This window comes from Gekko japonicus, unplaced genomic scaffold (assembly GCF_001447785.1).
Source record: "Gekko japonicus isolate JY-2015 unplaced genomic scaffold, Gekko_japonicus_V1.1 scaffold510, whole genome shotgun sequence".
Classification (NCBI taxonomy): Eukaryota; Metazoa; Chordata; class Lepidosauria; order Squamata; family Gekkonidae; genus Gekko; species Gekko japonicus.
In genome coordinates this window covers 71,592-78,412 of record NW_015165250.1, presented here as the reverse complement: position 1 = coordinate 78,412, position 6,821 = coordinate 71,592, and positions in this window count along the sequence as shown.

Below are 6,821 nucleotides of genomic sequence, written 5' to 3'. Positions count from 1 at the left end.
TGTTTTTAGCATTTCACTAGCCTAAGCTCATACCCTTTAGCTTTCCTAACTCTCTCTCTCTCTTCAAGCACTGGTTATTTGTTTATATTCATCCTTGGTTATAAGGTCCTCTTTCCACTTTCTAAATGAGTCTTTTTTATTTCTCAAGTCTTTAGAAAGCTGTTTATGGAGCCACCTTGGCTTCTTAAGGCTCCTCCCATTTTTCCTTATAGGAATCGTTTGTGGTTGTGCATTCAGTATTTTGCTTTTAAAAAACTCCCATCCCTCTTGAACTCCCTTCTTAAGTATTTCTGACCATGGGATTCTACCCAGCATAACTTTTAAGTTGTCAAAATTTGCTTTCCTGAAGTCCAACCTGTATGTATGAGTATGTACAGCTTTTCCCTTCCCCAGGACTGTAAATTCCAAAATTACATGGTCACTACTACCCAGGGTGCCCATTACTTTCACCTGTCAACCAGTTCTTCCCTGTTGGTAAGAATCAGATCCAATATAGCAGATCCCCTTGTTTCCCTTTCCACTTTCTGGAAAATGAAGTTGTCAGCAAGACAAGTCAGGAATTTATTGGACCCAGGGGTCATTTCGTAGAAAAAGAGCTAGGGGGACTCATTAGCATAACTCATTAGCATATGCCACACCCCCTGACATCACCGGAAGTGTGTCCTCCCCACAGCGGCGGCGACCTCCAGCGGGCACCAGCAGGGAGCTCCAGGCCCCGCCCTCCCGCACCTCACCCGGGGGGATGGCGTCCCCCCGTGTCCCCCCCCAAATGACCCCTGATTGGACCTTTCATTTTTAGCAGTGTTGGACTTCCAACAGCTATCCGGGTAACTGAAATCTCTCATGACCACCGTGTCTCGTCTCTTTGAGAACTTTGTAATCTTTTCTAGGAGTGTCTCATTCCAATCCTCTGCCTGGCTTGGTGGTCTATAGCAGACACCCACCATAATATCACTATTATTTCTTACTCTTTTTATTTTTAAGCAGAAACTCTCATCTGGACTTGCATGCTCAAATGCACGTATTTCCTCACAAGTGTATACCTCCTTTACATATAATGTGACTCCTCTGCCCTTCCTTATTTGTCCCTTTTAAATAAGTTGTACCACTCAATCCTAATATTCCAATTGTGAGTGTCATCCCACCAAGGCATTTCAGTAATGCCTATTAGGTCATAGTCCCCTTCCTGCTGCGGTGGCTCAAGTGGTTAAGACGCTGAACTGCAGGCTGTGGAAGGTCAGTAGTTCAGCAGTTCGAGACCCGGGTGAGCTCCCGTCTCTAGTTCCAGCTCCTGCCAACCTAGCAGTTCGAAAGCAAGAAATTGCAAGTAGATAAATAGGTACCACTTCGGCAGGAAGGTAACAGCGTTACGTGCGCCTTGGTGTTTAGTCATGCCGCCCACATGACCACGGAAACGTCTTCAGACAGTGCTGGCTCTTCGGCTTTGAAACGGAGATGAGCACCGCAACCCTAGAGTCGGACTCGACTGGCTTTCAAGCAAGGGAACCTTTACCTTTTACCCCTTCCTGTATTCAGGTTCCTCCTGCTTATTTCCCATACTCTGCACATTAGTGTAGAGACACTGGAATCCATGTTTTATGCACCCTGAGGTTTTCGTTTCTTAGTTACATGTGAGTTAATGTTACCTAGCATTCCTCATATGTGCCACTCCCCACTAAACTTTAGAGTTCTTATCTCCAGTTATTGGCATCATACTGGACTTTGTATTTTTGTCTCACTCCCCCACAGGATTTAAAGCTCTCCTTATTAGGTTTGCAAGGCGGTTTCCAAACACATTTTTCCTACCTTTATGCAAACCATCTCTCGATAGAAGAGCTTCATCTCGAAAGCATAAGCCATGGTCCAAAAATCCAAACCTTTCCTGATGACACCATCTACATAGCCAGTCATTGATCTGCAGTATTTTTCTTTTCCTTCCTAAGCCACGGCCTTCAACAGGAAGAAATGATGAAAATACATTTCATTTCAGCTTTGAAACCACTAGCCCCTCATCTGCAATATGCATATGATGTTGGCATACCTTACAGGGTTTGCATGTTACCAAAATCAGTCGGAACACGACTGATCCAGCCCGCAGATGAAGCCTCCGGTCAGCTACAATGTGTGTGTAATTAAAATACTGTATGTTGTCTTCCCTATCCCCCACGAATATTGTTAGTCCAAATGTCATGAGTAACTAAATCGCTCTGAGCCCGCAGGTGTGTGGGAAAAAGTGATCAATAAATCAAAAGTTAAAAATAATAATAATTAGGCAAATAACTTTGAACACTTTAAATGGGTCCTGTAATAGCATCACCCTTGGGGCAAAGTTAGGATCTTGATTTGTTATAGGGTCTGCCTCCAGTAAACTCTCTTGGTCTCGTTCACTTGTTCACCCTCCAGTGTCATGTATGCCATCATGTGTCAATGCTATTTTGGTCCCTGCATAGGATGAGGTCAATTTCCCCTCAACAGAATGCATGCATTAAAAATTGAAATATTCAGCAACCAGTGGGAGAAAATTTCATTTTTTCCCTATCCATTCTGTTGCTGACCTGAAATCCTTCAACAAAAGAATTCAGAGGGAGACGCTGGTGTGAAACTGTGCTGAATCTTCCCCACCCCACACCAGGCTGAACCAGGACATGGGATTTTATCTTGCCCAAGCTCAGCTAGCAAGCTTTATGGCTGAATGAGGTTTGAACCTGGGTCTCCCCAGCATCTGAAGAAGTCTGTGAGAGCTTATGTTGGGGGTGGGGGTGGGGTTCCTCAATCAGAAAATGTTTCTGGTCCTGAAAAGTCTGAATTTCTGCAACACAGTGTGGTGCTAGTTATTACTACAGTATTCCCCATTGATGTTCATGGCTCTCTCAGTGCTTTCCATCCACAGCTCGTGAGATAGGGTAGCCCTCCAGAACTCAGGCGTTATGTTCCTGGTTAGTACCACAAAGCTCCCTGCCTATTTTTTAAGCATTACATCTTATGATATTAAATGGAAATCTCAAAATTTCTGTCTGGCTATTTGAAGGATATGTTGCATTTCTTTCCATGCCATTTTTGTCTAACACTCTTAAAATCCTCTCAAAGGAATATGCTTTGTGACTAATTTAAGGTGATGGCTCCTGTCCAGCTCCTGTCATCAGGCTTCCCACATTATCTCTCAATTCTGAGAAGGTCTTTTGAAAGTTTTAATGAGATTCCTCCGTGCACTGCAGGCTTTTATTCTTCAGACTGCAACAGAGCTTTTGTTTATGACATGGAGTGCCTCTTTTTCTGTTGACTGCTGAAAGTTGAGAAATCCAGTTTCTATAAAGTTCTGTTAATAATGCTCTAAATTATCATTGAATGCAGACATCGTAGCAACAATATATGAAGCTACAGGAGTTCTTTAAAATGCTTGACGAATTAAAAACCTTCTAAAAGGACACAATAGTGAGCAATTGTAAAACTGCCGGCCCGGTTTCCCTCCTGGAGGATTTATGAATTTCTGAACAAAAATGTTTTCCAGAATGAAATCCTGTCCAACAGAACAGAGTCTGAGGGATACTAATTTCAATTCTTGAAGAAAATAGAAAGATGATTTATTATAACATGGAAAACCATACATATGTTCTGTTAAAAATACTGAGAGTGTCATGGGATGTAGGGAAGTACAGAGGTATGCCCCCCCTCCATGTGTAGCATTGTGGGTGGTCAAAACTGTGTCTGTTTATGCTAACCCTGTGACATGATTTAGTTTCAGTGCTCTTAAGCAGGGATAACCAGTTCAGTCCTGAAAGTGATTTTGTCCAAATCAAAATATGTTAAAACTGTTTTATCAGTTTTATTGGTAAGATTTTTTTTGCCAGAAATAGTGGAAGAAAGAGTTTTCACTTTTAAACAGTATATATTCATCAGGTCATACAGGGCATCAATTTGTTTGTCCAACAACAAATATCTTTGGTGTTTCCCTGCCATTTGTTCAACTGCAACCTTTTTATTCTGTGTCCATTTTGTGACTTTGATACACAATTTGCAGCAATGTTTTATCACTGTCATATATGGACTTAAATGAATATTCTATTAAGGTAGGGCTTGATACTGCTGATCTTGTGAAGTTCAATTGTTTTTACGGAATTGATATCACAATCCATCATATACAGTGTTTGCTGAATGAGTGTTGTTGTATATTTTCCATGAATAATAATTTTTAAAAGAATGTTAATGCAATGTTGGTTGTGCATATCAGTGTTACTAGTTTTGCAACTAAAGATGAACTGCTTATTTGTTGAACAGGTAGTTGATTAACACTGGAATCCTGAGTTACACCCTTCTAAACTTATTGAGTGCAATGCAAACCTCACAGGGTGGAACTCTGTTTAGGATTGCACTGTAAATATTCTGACAGGTATTCCAATCATGGCACCCCACACAGTCTCCTGTCCCTAAATAAAGCCCTGTATGAATGAATGTATACTCCATAACAATGAAGGCCTGACTTAAGGTTGCCATTGCCAATGGTCTAGAGGGGAAAATGCCCTGTCTTTTTAATAGAGATGTAGCGTGATGTTATTTATTTCCATGCCCTGCAGGGCTTCGGCTGCTCATTTCCACACATTAAGCCTCTATTAAAGAGACAGAGCATTTTTTTCTCTAGGAAGTTTGCAACCCTTGCTTGGCCACTGAATGATAATCAACTTGTTATGAAGCCATGATGGGATTAGTTTGTGTGGCAAAAAATTAGGGCTGTCACTCAGTTAAAGAAGATGTAGCCAACTACTCACAAAGATGTTAATCAGATATGCATACATTTGCATATGAATAAGAAAATAATTAAGAAAAAGGCATACTTTTAAAAAATTATACATGTACCTGCTGCAGTAAAAATAAACAGCGTACCTTAAAGACTAACAAGATTTCATTCCAATATAAACTTTTATGGTCTAGAGCTGACTCAGTGGACTTTGCAATTCCAATGGACTAAGAAGGGTGTAGATCTTCTTAGGACAACAGTTGTAATCACACCGTACCTCTATGATGCTTTAGAACAAAGACACCCAGTTCTGTATTTTCATCAGCCACGATTATCCATACAAGAGGACTGGGGCTGTAAGTGACTACAGAGGTGTAAGAAGAAAAACATCTACAGCATCTTATGTGAAAACAAGTGTGCCTTGCCAATTGTGGTTTTGTAAAGAGAGTAACAGTACCATCCTGAACGCAGATACATCCTCTAAGTCCATTGGAGGCAGTGGGCTTAGAAGGGTGTAACACTATTCAGGGCTGTATTGCAAATCTGGCAGAATGGACAGCCCTGTAGTCTTCCTACAGGAAAATGTATACTTTCCCCCCTGTACATTCTAGACAAAATGTGTGTGAAGCTGCCAACTGGCAAAGCAGCTGAATGAGGTGGAACATCTTATCTGGTAGTTTTGGAGGGTTTTCCTTTATTGTTTAAGCCTCTGAAGATCATAGGGCATTTTCTCTGGTATTGGAGGATTGTGCTGTATCTTAAGTCCTGCAGGCCAGGCCTAAAGCTTAATTATACCATCTTGTAGCATATTTCCCTTGACTTCCAGGGACTATACCTTTAGGGGGGCCAGGCCTAAAGCTTAATTATACCATCTTGACTCCCAGGGACTATACCTTTAGGGGGAAAACTGATGGCAGTGCTTTCCCTGTTAGCAGTACTCCTGTATTAGTCCCGATTTTAATAGCATGGCAGTTCAGGTGCAATGGAGAAGGAAAGAAGGGGAGGGAATCTAACTGCAGGGGACTGAACCTTTCTGGGGGAGATAAAGTCTGTCTCCTCCTTTAAACAACAGCAAATACAATCAGGAGAGAAACACTCCAGTGCTGGAGAGTGAAAAATATATCCTGCAAAGACAACTGACATATAAAGGGGGAAAGTACTGAAGTGGTAAGGAAGTGCTTTGATAGAGCAGTGTAGCATCACTTAAATTTGGCTTTCTTTTAGAAATGGATTAAGTGATTTAAATGTCAATGAAAATGCTGGGGGCAGGAGCAAAAGAGAAATTCCATTTCAATAACAGCACTTTCAATTCACTTTCAAAGGATCAACCTAGAGCAATCTGGACAGAAGACATTACTATCTCATGTAAACCAAGGGCTACAGGTGTTGAGGGCTCAGCTGCACTACAGTTCTGATGAATTTGCAGAAGCAATGAGAGACTAGATTACTGTGGATATAATTTAAGGAACCCTATGGGCCAGTTCAGTGTTGTACAGCATGTATGTACAATTAACACATGCACTATGTACAACATGAAATATAACCTGAATACATACATATATGTTCATCCCCTTCCCCTGTACAGCAATTCTGTAATCTTTCTGTCCCTTTTTCAGGTGAGAGGAACATTTTCTTTTGCTGTGTTTAACGTTCAACTAAGATGTGTGGACATAAACCTGGAAAGTTGAGTATGACATTTTGACATTTCCAGCCATATGAACTGCCTTTAAAACTCAGGTGGGGTAGCTGTGTTGGTCTTAAACTGTTCTGGCTTTAAAACTGTTATTCTGTGTTTCATCATTATATCTAACTAGGAAAAAGGCCCGTTGTGGAAATAAATACAATGGTCTCTAGGAAGAGGCTCTGGACGGGTGCCCTGGCCTTGGACACTCAGTGTCAATTTGCTGTGGCGACCTCAGCAGGGTATAATGACACTGAGTCCACCATTTTCTCCAGAGGAATTGATCTCTGCTACCTAAAGAACAGTTGTAATTTTGAGTGATCTCCAGCCCTCACCTGGAGATTGGCAACAATGGTTCCCCAGAAGGGAATGGTTGGTTTGGATGGTGGAGTCTATGGCTTTGTACCT